The sequence below is a fragment of the Phocoena sinus genome, chromosome 17 (genome assembly GCF_008692025.1).
Source record: "Phocoena sinus isolate mPhoSin1 chromosome 17, mPhoSin1.pri, whole genome shotgun sequence".
Taxonomy (NCBI): domain Eukaryota; kingdom Metazoa; phylum Chordata; class Mammalia; order Artiodactyla; family Phocoenidae; genus Phocoena; species Phocoena sinus.
In genome coordinates, this window is record NC_045779.1 from 63,300,285 (window position 1) to 63,317,295 (window position 17,011).

Below are 17,011 nucleotides of genomic sequence, written 5' to 3' on the forward strand. Positions count from 1 at the left end.
ACCTAGCAGTAGTTTCTCGGAGTACGATAATGAGGCTCATACGGCGGCCCAGTACGCATGCTCAGAAAACCACGTTTTCATTTTTTCCGCTGAGTCCCTGATCCCGGACGCAGGAGTTGCCGACCCCAGTGCCCGCCTTGGCTGAACCGGCCACGCCACTCCGGTCTTCCTCCGCCTGCCGGTTCTATTTATCAATCAACAAGCACTGCGGCTTGTCGGACCCCATGTGCCGAGTACTGGGGATCCGAGGCCGTGGGATTCTTCCTGCTGTTGTAAACTCTTATTTTTGTAGACTGTTTACAAAGCGTTTGCACATGCGTGATCTCGTGAAACACTTCTTGGGCACCTACCGTGTCCCCGGCCTTGTGCTGGGTGCTGCGTTCACAGAGACACTCTCAGCCTCAAACAACTGGAGTCGGGGCGCACATGCATAATGATTTGAAAACACACACGCGCACACACAATGCACACTACTCCGGCCCCACCGCAGATCCCCAGATCCAGTCGGGTGCCCAGCCCCTTATGACGCTCCAAGTTGCCACCTCTGCCCGGAGCTCGGTGGCTGAGACCACCCTTCATAGAAGCGTCCGCAGCTCTGGAAACGACACCTCGGGTCGCAGCCTCAGCATCTTGGAAGCCCTCTCCCCTCCCTTACCCCCAGCCCTTTATATCAGCTCCTTTAAATACATTCATCGTTAAAGGAAACTTTGTCACTATTATAAGTGGAAAACAGATGTTTATTTTTCACCTAATACACGTTAAAATAAATATTAAAATAAAAAGCACTCTTCCATGTACCATCTAAAATCGACCAGAGGAAGGCACACTTAAAATCTGTATATTTCGCTGTGTGTAAATTTTACCTTAAAAAATGTAAACTAAGACTGAACTCCAACCAACGACAGGCTAACAGAAGGGCTTTGGACGATTGCAAGCTTGAAGTGTTTCAAAGGGTAAGATGGTTTGATAGCCTGACGGACCTAAGGACAGAGAAGTGGAGAGAGATTCGGGAGACTGCGAGAGTAGCGAGGCGTTAACGTAGGTCTAGGAGGTGGATGTACGAATATTCACCGTACTGTACAATTGTTTCAACGTTTCTGTTTATCTGAAAATGTTTCATTATGAAGTGTTGGGGAGTGTTTTTTAAATCACCCATTAAGAGGGAAATTCACAACATCAGCGTAAGAAGGTGAAAAATAATATTATCTTAAGAGCAGGCACCAGAATTCCTGGTTGTTGGTGTAGAGAACATTGGGCGGGGGAGCGCGGATCATTTGGAGAGAGACCCCTGGGAGTGAGGTCGGTGCAGATGGGTGGGCACCTTACGGCGTCCTCCCGTCTCGTTAGGAGGAGTCGCGGACAGCGTAGGTTGCCTGGACCCCGGGCCTAGCAGATTGGATGAAACTTACCCAACCCTGGGGGAGCTCTCCCTCCCACGCTCCGCTGCGGGAACCCGGCCGAGGGAGTGTGCTCCGGGCTAAGGTTGCTGGGGCCCCAGGACGCCCGGCAGGTGCGGGAGAACAGAGGCCCAGGCAGAGGGATCCCGCCCCCATTACACACACACGGAGGAATCCGGGGACCCCGAGAACGGCAAACAGGGAGTGTCGCGGCAGTTACACCCAGGTCTCCAGGCCCGGGGAGCGTTGACTGACTTCCTTACTGCCTCAAGGAAGCCCAAGCTGCGGCAGAATCTGGGCAGATACAGAAGCCCCACTGAGCACCTCCTGGACACGCTGGAGGGACCCGACGGCTGGCTGCGCCCTGAGTCCTAAATAAAGGGCTCAGTGGTCGGTGTTACGTGCCCATCAGGGTCGCAGGCGCAGAGGCTCCTGCAGGTGGCGACCCCCAGGCTCGTCTAGTGATGGGTGACCGTGGCCGGGTGAAGGCAGGTTGTCCCTTTCCGTCGGGGGCTGGGGGCAGGGGCTCCTGGAGGAAGCAGTTCCCACCTCCAGGCCTTCGCGAGGGCTGTTCCCTCCGCCTGACACGGTTTTTCCCGTATCAGGCCCCTTTTCTGTGCCGGGATCTCCTCCTTGCCCTTCGTCAGCCAGGTCAAAGGTCACCTGCTCTGAGCAATCTCATCCCCTTTTCCTTCCAGGATTGCTTCTCCCTTCCCCACCTCCCCTCCTCACTTGGCTGAATGGGAGGCTAAACGCTTACACGGCGGCGGCTCATTTACTGCCGGGTAAACCACCCGGAGGGGGTCGGTGTTACCGCTGCACTACACAGACGGATGCGCAAACGCAAACTCACAGAGGCTGGGCGACCTGCCCAAGTTCGAGCGGCTCGTAGCTACACGAGGCGGGGCTCCGTCCCGAGTCGGACCACGGTGCGGCGCGGGGCTCTCACCAGCTCATCCCTCACCCCCAGCAGCAGTTTCCGCAAGTGTTTCCTCACGTGCACCTCCTACAATAATCTTGAGAAGCGTCTACACACCTCCTCGATTAATGCTAAATTTGTATCTAAACGTTCTCGTTGTAAATTCAAAGGATGTAATTTCCAGTAGATTGTATATGCTGATTTTCTAAAAATAAAACTGCATGTATGATTTTTTTTTTTACCAGGCATCCAATGAAATCGAAATACCTTATGGATTCCATACAAACCATAATCTATTTTAAATACTCATGAGTAAGCTTCTCTAACATTTGTTAAGTTTACATTTATTTTCACCCCAGAACTCATATTTCCATTATACTCCCACCCCAGCATTTTATCTTCATATAATAGTTTATGTTTGAATGTGTTATTGAGCACCCTAACTTGCCTCTCAGCGGCAAGAATATGTACATAAATTGAAATTTTTGTTTCCTGTGACCATAAGGTTTTGTGTCATATTTTTCTTCTAAGTTGACATATCACTATTTTTGTTAGTACAAAATATATTTATGATTTTGAAGAATAATTATTAAATGGAAAATCTGAAACAAATATCCATGAGATGGATGCAACTTTTTAATTCCACTTAATTCATGTCTGCATGGCTAGCTATTCCCTTTTTCTAGAATGAGATGGGATTCAGCATTAATTCTGTTCCTATTTTCCATATTTATAGATGTAAATGTTGAGACACTCTGTTCACACGAAGAAATAAAAAAGGATGGAGAGAGCTTTGTGTCGACACTAAAACTCAATTCCTTTAACAATTTTGAGCTATATTCTAAACAATCATCTCTTACCCATCGCCTTGGTTATGTATGTCCTCTTTCAGTTTTGAATTATAAGCCACTACAATTAGTCATTAGCGTCTTTCACGTTCTCAACTTCTAAACCAATGTTTTGAACTGAACATTCCCTTTATTTGCAGCACTGGAGGTTTTCTCATCTTCCATAAAATCCTGAAGGTGGAGAAAGAACAGATATGAAGGAGAGACAGGAAGGGAGCAGAGGCCCGACCGCCTACAGCAGCTTTTTCTCCAGCTGATCAATTTTGGGACATCATCACATCGTACCCATGAGGTGCATATCCAGGTGACATTTGAGGGGCTTAGATTTGTTCTGATGGGCAGCAGAGGCTGTCGTAAGCCTTCTTTACAGATGAAAAGCGTGTGTGTGTGTGTGTGTGTGTGTGTGTGTGTTGAGAGGCAGGCTCAGGGCTGGCTGAGCAGAGTAATGTACTGGAAACAGATTGCAAATTATTCTTCCCCCATGGCCTGGATAGACCCTGGCAGGGAGACCACCTGGGAAGCCAGGAAACAATCCAGGCCAAGGGAGATGAAAACATGTTCTGGGAGATGCTGCAGAGACGAGTGGAGACACAGTCTACAGGAACGGCCAGGATTTGGGTCTGGGTTACCGCCAAGAATAAAGAGAGAAGCAAAATGTCACTCCAAATTCAGAGGAGCAATGTCCATAAATGCCCTGGTGCCACCACTGGGCAGGAAAACAGAAAAGAGGGGCCTGTTCGGAGGGAACCCGATAAATTCTGATTTTGCATATTTTTATTACACAAATAATATGTGCTCATTATAAAACACATGCATACATACTGTATCAGTCAGCTAGTGCTGCACAGCGCTGCTTAACAAATCACCCAAAACGTAATGGCTTAAACAATGTGGGTTTCTTTTTGAATAGCTTTATTGAAATATAATTCTCCTGCCATACAATTTACTTGTTTAAACTGTATATAATTCAGGCACTTCCCTGGTGGTCCAGTGGTAAAGAATCTGCCTTTTAATTCAGGGGACATGGGTTCAATCCCTGGTCAGGGAACTCAGATCCCACATGCTGCGAGGCCACCGCACCACAACTAGAGGGAATCCTGCATGCCTCAGCAAAGACTCTGTGTGCCACAACTAAGACCCGACACAGCCTAAGGAAAATAAGTAAATAAACAAATATTTTTAAAAGTAAGGTGTACAATTCAATGTATTTTTGGTATATTACATTATTATTTTTTAAAATTGTGGTATGAGATATACATAACACAAAATTTACCACTTTAACCATCTTAAGTGTCCAATTCAGTGGCATTAAGTACATTTGTGATGTTGTGCAACTATCATAACATCTGTTTTCAAAACCTTTTCATCCCCCCAAGCAGAAACTCTGTGCCCATTAAGTAATAGCCCTTCTTTCCCCTCTCTCCCCTCATTCTCCTCCCCTGGTAGCTTCTAATCTAGTTTCTGTCTGTGAATTTGCCTGTTCTAGATATTTCATGTATGTGGGATCATACGATATTCGTCCTTTTGTGTCTGGCTTACTTGATTCAGCATTAATGTTCTCCAGGTAAGCATGTATTTTTCTTGCTCACAGGTGTGTTGTCGGCTGGGCTAGCGCCAGGCTGTGGTTCGGTTCAGCCCTTCTTGTCATGTCTTCATGGTCTCCATTGGCAGCAGGAAGGTCAGTCTTAAAGACTGTGGTCTTCATGGTCAGCCATTTCCTGAGGTGCCTTCTTCTCACTGAGGGTCACAGAAGCCTGAGAGACCAAACTATACCAAGCAAGCACATTTAAGGCCTCTGGCTCTGGGCACCTCCATCCAAATTCTATTGGCCAAACCAAGTCACCTGGCCAAGTTCAACATCCACGGGCCAGGGAGATATACCCAGCCCACAGGGGAGAAGCTGCAAAGCCAGGGCAAGGAGGGGAGTGAAGAATTGAGAACAGTAATCCAATCTCTGCACAGACTTACACATATAAATGTCTCCCTCACCCCACCCTTACCCCAATACTGTTACCTCTCTAGAGGGAACCACTGATATCAGTATCATATTGTCCAGTGACTTACTTTTTCCACTTAACAATAAGCTGGGAACTCTTTCCCTGTCAATACATATAGATCTTCCTTGTTCTTTGTAACCGCAGTGAAACTGTTTCTGAGAACAGGAGATTAGGATGCAGACCTGCCCGGGGGAAGATCAGATGAAGACTCAGAAGGAAGGTGGCCGTCTGCCAGCCAAGGAGGGAGGCCTTAGAAGAAACCAACCCTTCCAACACCTTGATCTCGGCCTTCCTGCCTTCAGAACTGCGAGAGAACAAATTACCGTGGTTTAAGCCCCACCCCACCCCTGACCCCTCCACCCTCAGCCTGTGGTACTTGGTCCTCGCAGCCCGAGCTGCTCCAGGTCTTCTGATTCTAGAACATCGAATTCTTCCCAATTAGTAACAATGACTGTAGCGAACATTCTTGTACACCTTTAACAATGGACATGTGAGGAGCTTGTGGGCAGCTGAAAACTCTGTTCTGTCCTGGATTCAGGTGGGTTTGCTGTTTCAGCCCGCAGGGAGCACATGAGGCATTTCCCATTTATCTGAGGGTGAAGGCCAGAGGTTCTGGGCGTTTGCCTGTGCTAGGGCAGTTACCACTGTTAAGAGCTCTTCTTTTCACCCCTGACCTCTCCCTGCACTTCGATCCTCCCCCACGGGGCATGGTCTCCATCTGGTCCAGTGGGAGGGAAGTTGGGGTGAGTGGGCTTCAGAATCAGGCTCACTGTGACTCTCAGCTCCTTTCCAGTTCCCTCTGCTTACAAAAGTCAATAAATAAAAATTGAAAATATAGAGGGAGTCAAGAGGCTAAGTGAGGAGAAAGCTCACTGGGGGAGGAAGGAGGCTGGAGAGAAGGGACCAGTTTGGGGTGTGGATTCTCCCACGGTGCTTTGAGAGGGGGCAGAGGTTTCCCAGACCTGACCCCTTCCCAGCCAGGACTCGATAACGTGGCAGGGCTTGGCCGCGGTCCCACAGGTCCCATCTGGTTATTCTGGCTGTGACAAGCCAGAAGCCAGGGCGCAGCCAGTTGGGCAAGTTCAGGGAGGCAGCGGAGGCCGCGCGTGGGGCGGGAGGGGGTTTTCCTCAGAAACGCCCTGCAGGGAGCAGCTGGCACGTCTCTGCCATCTGTCCCGGGCAGCGCCAGGCCATGGCCCTTCCAGCTCCGTCTTTGGGCGAGCGGCTGCCACCGCATGAGTCAGCCTGTTGCTGGAAGCTTCTGAGAGTCACTGCTCTGAGCCGTGCTGACAGAGCACCCAGGAGGAAGAGGGCCTCGCCCCTGACTGCCAGGATGTTCCCTGAGGGGCTGTGTTCTTGCCACACTGAGGCCAGAGGCAGCCGTCACAGAAAACGCTTGTCTGGCCTCCTCTCTGTCCGCGTGACAGCTTCTGTAGCTCCCACATCCATGAGATAAAGACCCAAGTCCTCTTGCCGTGCACCCTCCCACCAGGGTCTGACCTCTGGGCTCACCTCTTCCCACTCTTGTGCCCCCCCAGCACACACCCAACCCCTGCACCCCTGGGGCACCCATTCCCTCCCACCTCCCCCAGCTAATGCCTCCAACCTTCGGGACCTCAGACAGGCCTCCTGACCCCAGGCTAGGTCCGCCCCCCCACCCCCACAACCACCCCCACCCCCCCACCCCCCCACCACCACCCCCGCTCTCTACGCTCCTGGCTCTTGCTTCTCTGACCTTAACACTCATCCCAGCTCAATGTCCTGACTTTTCATTTGCCGTTTTTCCCACTGGACTGTAGGCATGGCCACAGTGAGGGTCATGCTATAGGCTCTGCAGAGCCCATGGTGGGCCCTTGAGCATTTGATGATGACAGAAAAGGCTTCTCACATTCTACTGTATTTGCTTGTCTTTCCTTGAGGGCAGACGCTGCAGTGGGTTCATTTCTAGATCCCCAAATTTTAGCCTGATCAAAGACCTCATTCCTAGTTCCAAAGATGGGCAGGCTCTGATTTCAATAACCAAGCAGGCCTTTCCATGAACTGGCCAGAAACACATTCAGGTCCATCTCCCATGCTCCACATACAGCGAGGTCCCCTAGCCAGAGGAGAGGAAAGGGTTACAGCACTCACCTCTCAGCGCCCTCCCACCCCACCCCCTCTGACAGGTGAGACAGGTGGTGGTAGGTGTGGTCCCAGCAGCCCTGGGGCCACAAGGAACTGGGCCTGCCCCTTCCAGGTTCAGACCTGGAACAGGGCGGTGGTTTTGCCCACAGTTCCAGCAGGTGTAATGGCAATGACAGAGGTCACGGTATATGTCCTGGCACCCCAAGCAGTGCTGGGATGCAGAGCCATGAGGCCACCTTCATCACAGAGCTCATGGGTGTCGTGGCTCCAGCCTGAAGTCGGCAGGCATCCAGGGGCTGGGCTGCTTGCACAGTAATCCTTTCAAATCATGTCACTAACATCTATTCCTACACCTGCATTTCAAACGTAGGGTTTGTGCCTGAAATTGCACAACCCCATGGGAAAGTTGCATTATCAGGCTCATAATTAAAAGCTTAGAGACTTCAACTAATTTAGGTGACAGCCTGATGGCCAAAAGGAGAAAGTCTGATTACAAAGGGGCATTTATTGGGAGGTCTGGATCCCTTCCAGCACCTTGCACATACATGCATAGGAGGCACTTGGTACGTGTTTGTGGAATGAATGAATGATATAATGTTTGCCCTCCTGAGTCTGTGGGTCTTATTCTATTCAGAAATCTGTCCCCAGCTATCACACACAGACACGTATACTCACCACAGAGCAGGGCTTTGCTCATTGAAGGGAAGCAGGGAGCTGGCCACAGTGAGCTGATTCATCCTTATAGTCTTTTTAAGTCACTAGCAACAAAGAGGGGTGCAAGTGGGAATCTTCTACAACATTGCATTTCTCTGCAAAAAGAGGCAATCAGCAAGCGTTGGTGGCAGTGGGGAGCAGTTGTACACATAGAGGGAATACAGCCCACTTGGTCCACAGAAGTGGTGAGGCTAGTGTTTCTGCTCTCTCTTGGGGTAAGGGGTGCTGGAAGGTGACCAATTATTTCACCCAACAGATTACCTACCAAGTGCTGCTGTGGGATAGCCACTGCGATCAAAGTGGTGAACAAGACAGAACTGGTTCCTCCTCATTAAAAGACACTAAGTAGGTAAACAAATATATAAACAAGGCAATTCCATATTTTGGTAAGTGCTATGAAGGAGACAATAAAAGTTAAGCTGAGACCCAAAGGTTGAGTTCTTCATTGCAGACAACAGAATCCACTCTAACTGGTTAAGTAGAAAGGGGTTTGTTGCAGAGACTTAGTTCACTACAAAATTCCCAGGAGGCCTAGGGAACCACACTTGGATGCTGCAGAAAACAACCCAGCCAGGAAGATGCCCAGCCCCACCATGGACTGTTCCAGTGGAAGCCTTCCTGCTGCCGCCGCTCTCCACCTCTGACGCCTTGGACTAGCATCAGTGTTCCTGTCTGCTTAAGCTGCTGCCACAGAAAAACCTTCCAAGTCATGTGAGGATGCTGCTGCCTGTCAGAGCTTGGGTTCCACGCAGAGCTCTGCTTTTGGGAGGCCTGGGAAAAAGAGTTTTGAGCTTCCCAGATGCCATGGGAAAGCACATGAGAGGGGATTGCAGTGGGTTCTGCAGGATCTAATCTACATTGTTGCCACAACACACAAGAAAATGTTAAAAATTACAGTGCAGTGGCTAAGAATCCACCTGCCAATGCAGGGGTCACGGGTTCGAGCCCTGGTCCGGGAAGATCCCACATGCCGCGGAGCAACTAAGCCCGTGCACCACAACTACTGAGCCCACGTGCCACAACTACTGAAGCCCGTGCGCCTAGAGCCCATGCTCCGCAACAAGAGAAGCCACCGCAATGAGGAGCCCGTGCACCACAACAAAGAGTAGCCCCCGCTCGCCGCAACAAGAGAAAGCCCACGCATGCAGCAACGAAGACCCAACACAGCCAAAAATAAATAAATAAATAAATTTATATTTAAAAAATTACAATGTCTAATGGTGTGGCTATGGAAGATGTTTGAGTTTTTTCTTTCATTTTAATGCATTTTATTTATTTTTGCTTGTTTTCCCCAAATTTTTATAATGAACCCATAATATTCACAAAACAAAAGCAAAAGCCAATAGAGTTATTTTCAGAAGAACAAAACCAGAGGAAGAGTTTCCCAGCCCAGCTCGGAGGGAGAGCCCTGATTCACCTGGCAGCCCAATGGCCACCTTGGGCAGGTTCTGATCATTTGGCCACCTGCAGCATTTCTACTTTCTAAGAACAAAATACACATGCATGTATAAATGAAACACAGACTATGTAATTTCAGTGATTCTACATACAAGTTAAAAGCTCTCATATTTGCATCTATAATGGCTTTGCACATGGGAATTCTCTGCTGGTCCAGTGGTTATGAGTCAGCACTTTCACTGCCATGGGCCTGGGTTTGATCCCTGGTCAGGGAACTAAGATCCTACAAGCTGCGGCCAGAAATAAAGAAAGAAAAAACGTCTTTTTAAAAAATGGCATTGCACAATATAAAAATAAATGGTAAATGGCAAAGTTCATGCTAATAATTTTTAATTTTAGTTTTTCTTTACTTAAAACATTAAATAGCAAATTTAAAAAAATACCATGAGAAGATGAGAGAAAGACTACAGAAGAAAGGAAAAAACTTTCTATTTTAATACCATTAATGGCACTTTTTCCTTTTGTTTGAAACAAGGGGCCTCACATTTTCATTTTGAATTGGGCCACGTAAATTATGGAGCTGGCCCTGCTGTCACCAGCACTGGATGTCATCATTTTGTAACGTCTGTGCAGTAACAAAGATATGGGGCTGCCAGAAGCCTCCTATGTGGATGGTGGGCACGTAAAATGGTACAGGATCCTAGAAAACAGTTTGTCAGTTTCTTACAAAGTTATCTATACACCTACTGTAGACCCAGCCATCTTGTTCCTAGGTATTTATCTAAGTGAAATGAAGATTTATGTTCATACGAAAACCTCTGTATGAGCATTTACAGTGGCTTTATTCATAAATGCCCCAAACTAGAAACAACCAAATGTCCTTCAACTGGGAAAGGGATAAACAAAACGTGGTACATGCATGCAATGAAACATGACTCAGCCATAAAAAGTAGCTAAGCAGGGACACACACCACAATATGAATGTATCCCAAGTGCATTATGCTAAGACAAAGAAACCAGATTCAAAAGGCTCACGCTATATGATTCCATTTATAGGACATTCTGGAATAGGCAAAACTTTTTTTTTTTTAATATTGAGGTTTTTGTTGTTGTTTGTTTTTTAAACTTCTCTATTTTATTATTATTTTTTAAAATTATTTTTGGCAACACCACATGAGATCTTTAGTTCCCCAACCAGGGATTGAACCCATGCCCCCTGCAGTGGAAGGGCAGAGTCTTAACCACTGGACCACCAGGGAAGTCCCTAGGTAAAACTTTTGGGAGAGATAACTGATCAGTAGTTGCCAGGGGCTGGGGGTGGGGGAAGCAGTTGACTATAGAAGGGAATGGGGATTTTTTTGTGTGGTGATGGAAGGATTCTAGATCTTAATCATGCTGGTGGTTATGTTACTGAAGCATACTTGGGTCCACTCACCCACACCCAGTAAAGCCAATCCAATGACACTGGGTTGTGGTGAAGGAAAGGGCAGCGTTTATTGCAGGGCGCCAAGCAAGGAGTCCAGGCAGCTAGTGCTTGCTTATAAGACCTGATCTCCCCAATGGGTTTCAGGGAAAGGTTTTTAAAGATAGGACGTGGGGGCTTCCCTGGTGGCGCAGTGGTTGGGAGTCCGCCTGCCAATGCAGGGGACCCAGGTTCGTGTCCCAGTCTGGGAAGATCCCACATGCCGCAGAGCGGCTGGGCCCGTGAGCCATGGCCTCTGGGCCTGCGCATCCGGAGCCTGTGCTCCGCAACAAGAGAGGCCACAACAGTGAGAGGCCCGCATACCGCAAAATAAATAAATAAATAACGATAGGATGAGGGAGAGGGGTTGCAGGGTGTGTGGTCAGCTCGTGGACATTTTTCTGATTGGTTGGTGGTGAGGTAATCAGGAGTCAACATCATCAACCTTCTGGTTCCAACTGGTCTGGGGTCTATGTGCTTGTGGGCAGCATGCAGTTAACCCTTCCACCTGATGGGGGTTTCAGTATCTGCTAAATGGCTCAAAGGACACGGCTCAGAATATTCTCTATAGTCCTTGAGGAGGAGTTAGATGTCCTTGACTTCAGCCATTAAACAATGGCTAAACTATTATTTTGTCTTGCTTGACTGTTTTCCTTTGCTTTTGCCTTTTATCACTTCTCTGATTAAATTTATTCTTTGGAACTTGGGGAAGGCCTAGGAAGCTGAAGTTTTTCTACAAACAAGAGGCAGCCTGAGGACATGGGGAGGTCTGTCCCAGGAAGACCCTGTAGGGTCCTGCTCGGTTACAGTTATACAACTGTACACATTCCTCAAAACTCATAAAGCTGTACAGTAACAAGGGTAAATTTTACTGCATCTAAGTTATACTTTAATTTTTTAAAAAGCATCTGCAAATTTATTAGCCAAGAAAAGGGAGCTCTTTGTGGTTTTTATGCATGTCAGAAACCTCGAGCAATGGACCGGGAACTCGAAAGTAGGAAACTTGAGGGAGCAAAGGGACTTTGCAGCTGTGGCTTCCTGGGAGTTAAGCTGTGGCTTTGCTGGGTGCCGAAGATGGACTTGCCAGGAGGCTGCTCCCACGAAAAGCAGTTGTAGAAGGACCTGGGGGTGGGTTGGGTTTAGGGTACCTGGCTGGACACCCTGTCCCATTTCTGCTCCCACCCTAGGCCCTGGCCTGCCAGCAGTAGCAGCAGCTGCTTGAGCTCTGGCCTGCCTGCACTGAGCTGATTATATGCAGAATGGATTGACTGGTGTTGACAGGGAGCTATTTACCCGTCTAATTAATTATGCCAACTAATTTTCAACTTAATTGCACTTCTTGGGTCGCTGGGTAATGCAAGCGTACAATTTTCTTGCTGCTGCAGGCCTTGATGGGGATGTGGTAGGGAGAGGCTGGCAGGAGCTCCGGGAGCTCAAACAGGCGCCCTGTTCCTCCAGGTTCCTGGGCCCACAGCCCAAGCTCTCAGCCCCCAGCTGCCCCACAGACAAGCTCTGGAATCCTATCTGAGCACCTTCTGCCTGTGCAAGCGGGCCTCTGCCCCAGAAGCTCTGAGCCGTTTATTCACCTAACAAACATTCATTGAATGCCTACCACGTGCAGCCCCAAAGTGGGAGAGGCGCTGGGGAAGCTAAGTCGTGCCTAACCTGTCCCGGTCCCCCGCCTCAAATCGCTCACAGTCTAAAGGAGGAGATTTTCACTTACACCAGCAATTACAGAATTTGGGTGCAGATAGGAGCCAGGTCTTTGGAGACAAACCCAATCCAGGCTCTGCAGTTGGGCTCTTGAGGAATTTACTTAACCTCCCTGTGCCTCGGTTTTACAAAGACATTGCAGGGCTGTGACAGGATGCAGTGTATCATATAATATCGACAATATTCCGGAAGATATATTGGTGCTGTATTAGGCTGAAGAGCAGAGCAGAAACTGGGCAAGTTTGGACCACTCATCACGCAGGCCTTCTCCCTTAGACCTCACACCCTCTGAGGCTCATCCCGTCAAGGAGGCAGAAGGCACTGTGGTTACCAGAGGGACCAGACCACCCGTCTGCGGCTCCTGGAGCAGCCACTTCCCGGCCAGTGAACTTGGTAGTCAGGTAACCTCTGTGTTTCAGTTTCCTTCATCCATGAAACAGAACTGGTCATAATAGCACTTACTCACAGGGCTGCTGTGAGGATTGAATGAGTTTACACACGTAGAGCATGTAGAACAGCACCTGGTACTTAGGACATGTTCCAAAAGTGTTCTGTGGTTATATGGACAGAAAAGTGAAGTTCAGGCAGGTCCTCTAAGTTACCTACCCGAGGTCACATATTATCACAGGCACAATCTGAACACAGCTGTGCCTGATTCCAAGGGCATGGAAGCTTTTTGACTTTGCACCACTCAAGGAATTAAATGCAGTGGGAGATGGGGAAGTGCACCCATCACTAGTACAAGACTGACTGAGACAAGTTCTAGAAGCACCTTGTAGGCTCAGAGGAGAAGCAGTTAAGGCTGTTTAGGAATAGTCAGGAAAGGCTCCCTCCCATAGATGGGAATCGGGAGAGACCTTGAATGCAGAGAAGGATTTGAATAAATTGTGTTGGGGGAAGCAAGGACTTCCAGCTGAGGGGGCGGGCTGAGCAAAGGCAGGGGACTGGACCTCCTACATGGGCGAGGGCCAGTCATTTCACTAGTCATTCCCCGGGCCCTAGGCCAGGGTTCCTCAGTCTTAGCACTACTGACATTTGGGGCCAGATAGTTCTTTACGGTGGGGGCTGTCCTGTGCACTGCAGGGTGTAGCAGCATCCCTGGCTTATACCCACTTGATGCCAGTGGCTTCATCACCCCTCCAAGCTGTGACAACCAACAATGTCTCCAGACACTGCCACATCCCCCCCTAGATGGGCAAAATCGCCCCCTGTTGAGAACCATGGCCCTAGACAAATGGAATTCTCAGGAAGCCCCAAACACCACTCAATTGCTAACAAGAGACTGGCTTCTCATTCCTTACCTCTTTGTCAGTATCCTCATGAATCAGAGAGACTACACTTCAGGTCACAGGATGGAAGAAGGGAAGTAAGCTGTCCATAATCCACAGTGCCTGGAATCAAAGGCTCTTTGATAAGGATTTCTCAGCGTATGACAATGTGGCTCAACAGCTGGCCAGACTTCCTGGTCCAGAAGTGCAATCCCAGGGGAGAAATTTGTTATTTCAGCCAGCAGATCCAGCAAGAATGATGACATTTCACATGGCTGGGGCTGCAGAGGAGGGGAGGGCCAACGCTGATGACAGTCACTGGCCAGCTGTGTGACTTTGAGAACAGTCACTTTCCCTTTCTGGGCAACAGTTTTCTCATCAGTACATCTTGGATGTACGGTTTTCTCATCAGTACATCCAAGACTCCTTCTAGGTGAGAACTTCTCTTTGAGCCCCGTAAAGAGCAGTGAGGGGATGGTTCCCAGCTCATAGGGAAGAAGTTCTATGATCAACTAGTAACGGTCTGCCAGGAGTGCAGGAACGGGGGCAAAGATGGGACAGCACACAGAGACTGCATTTGCTGTCTATTCTAAAGGATTTGATAGAGTCCCTGGGGTCTGCGTAAGGGCAGGGAGCTGGGGACAGGAGAAGCAGGGCTCTTCTTCCTCCAGCAGCTTGAGGGGAAAGTTCCACTCAAAGAGTCTTTAAAAAAAAAAAAGATAGCTACTGTGCAAGTAGACTAGTGAAAATGGCCCCCACAGGCCACGGAGACCTGCCTCTGTCTCAGAGGGACCTCCCATCATTTATTCATCTACCAAAGAGAATCAGGCCCAGGTGAAAGGTGAGCCCCAGAACATCTACCCACTTCTGTCCTTCTCCCATACACACTTTCTGGAACTGATAAGAGGACTTGGATTGTTCTGAGAGTGGAAAGGGACCCGGGAAAGGAAGGGAGGGTGAAGCTTGGCACAGTGGAAAGTGCACTGGCTTTGGAGGGCCTGTGTCGCGCTCTGCCACTTACTAGCTGGGCAAGTTACTCAACTTCTCTGAAACTTGCTTACCTCATCTGTGAGACGAAGCCTCATCCTCCATGTGTCCCTTAGCTCAGAGAGCCAGCGTGCAGGGAGGACTCGATGACGGCCAAGTGAAGGAGAGGTCAGGCTGCAGTGTTCACACAGATCACAGACAGGCAGGGCCCCAAAGGCTAGGCTCGAGACTTGGTGCTCAACGTGCCAGGCAACTGCGAGCCATTGACAGCTTCTGGGCCTCGGAGTGAACCAGCACAAATCCCATGGATTATTATCCCCTCACCAGACTGGGGACTGGATTTGATGACACAGATTGGAGAGTGGGCTGAGGACCCAGAGGAGATGGAGAGGAGGGAAGGTCCAAGGAGAATGTGGGCAAGAGGTGAAGTCAATCTGCACAAGCAGGGAGCTGGCAGAAGGGAGGGCGTGCGGAGCCAGGGGCACCAAAGACAGAGAGGGTATTAGCTTTGTCCCCATCAAGGTTCCAGGCCCTGTGGAAGGAGATAAAGTGGAATAAGGGGAAGGGTGCCCGAGGTCTTGAATTAGATTCCTTCTATATCCTTCAAAGAGAAGAAATCCCTTTTAAATCGCCTTTCTCTTTCTTGGACTGTGCATTTAAAAACACTGCTCTACTTCCAGACAGCCTCCCTCCACAGCTTTTGTGGGGTTACAGATGCTTATATATAGCACTGTCCTCCAAAGAGTAGATAGATGTGCCGCAGAGAGGCATCTGGCTCTTACCACGTGCCAGCTGTTTGAAGACCACTCAATCCTAGTTTCCTGCCATAATTCTCATAGCGGATATTGTCAGGGCCCCGCTCTTACCTCGTTAGCTTGTCCTTTGCGCCTGCGACTTCTGCCTGCAGGCTTTCTCGGGCTCCAGGGCTGTGCTTGGTGAGCCCACAGAACTGGCCAGTAGGGCTGGGGAACTAATGCAGCCCCAGAAGCAGCCCTGGACCAACGATCAGTGGGGGTTGGTAGATAGATTCTGCAGTTTTCTCAGCCTTTGGGTAGGAAAAGTCTGAGATGTATTCTATACCATCTCCTGGAGGTCCCTGGCAGGACCAGAGCCCAGACGTTCCCACAGATGTTCATAAATCCCAGATGTCCACAATGGTGACATGCTCCTTAATGTACCCTGCCCCGAGCAGCTTCCCCCCCCCCGCTTCCTGTCTCACTCCTCTGCTCCCCTACCAGAGCATCTTGGGATCACCTCCCAGTTAGCTACTTGTACTTGAATCCTAGTCTGTTTCTGGAAGAACCCCATCAAAGGCAGTCCGTGTAAGCAGCTTTGGGCAGGAAAGAGCTCTCTGCAGGAGGCCCCTTTGTCCTGTCACTAACCTCAACCAGGCGCCTCATGCCCTACTCACCTCGGCCCTAGCACACCTTTCAAATCTTTTGATCATACCACACCTTGTCTAATCTGTTGGTTCTTTCCATAGATCAAATTAGAAATGAAGAATAAGTAATCAGCCGATGACCAGATCTCTTCCCTAGCTTTTCTTTCAGCAATCTCACGAACAAACTGTGTGAACAAGAGAGCACCTGCGGAAGAATCACAAGGAGCCGACAAGCCTGCACACAGGGAGGGATGGCGACAACTCTGACTCCCTATGTCAATGATTGAGATTACTTCCCCTTTTCCCTTCACAAACTCCATGGCTGAGCAGAATTTTGAGAGGTGGGTTTTGGGGACACTGGGTCCATTTCCCCAGATTGCCAGCATTCTGATTAAAGGCAGTTTTCCTTTTCACCAACTTTTGTCTCTCTCTGGAATATTGATTTTTACGCATCAAGCAGTCAGACCTGATTCAGTAACATCAGGACTCTAGGTTTTGCATTCCATTGACATGGAATTGACCATGGCCTGACCTGGAAAGAAAAAGTGGCTTCTCCCTTAGCAGTTCATCTACTTCAATTTTAGTATATGTGCTGCCGAAGCGAGCACAGTTCATCTACTTCAAACACGCCTGCGGCCACCTGCCCCACCAGCACCTAGACAGACTGATCCCATCGGTCCGCGGGCCCGGACACAGCCCAAGATTCTTCTCCAGATAGTATTCCAAGCAGCCGCCGCTTCCAACAGATCAGCGCCGGCCCCAGAAATGGAACCTCTCTGGGGGTTCTGTTCAAGCATGACCAC

At 49.1% G+C, this 17,011-nt stretch overlaps 1 long non-coding RNA gene across 5 annotated transcripts; it reads right to left on the minus strand.

Moving 5' to 3' along the window:
* Positions 1–4,080: 4,080 nt before the first annotated feature.
* On the minus strand, positions 4,081–17,007 carry LOC116742706. Of its 5 annotated transcripts, none has more exons than XR_004346544.1 (6): positions 16,282–17,007; positions 14,902–15,872; positions 13,874–13,963; positions 7,961–8,094; positions 4,704–5,343; positions 4,081–4,312 (listed from the first exon to the last, which is right to left on the minus strand). It is a non-coding gene; the product is annotated as an uncharacterized LOC116742706 (long non-coding RNA). The 5 variants fall into 5 exon arrangements; XR_004346542.1 differs by having other exon boundaries at positions 14,902–15,359; positions 15,694–17,007; XR_004346543.1 differs by having other exon boundaries at positions 4,704–4,901; positions 5,229–5,343; positions 14,902–17,007.
* Between the last annotated feature and the right edge of the window lie 4 nt (positions 17,008–17,011).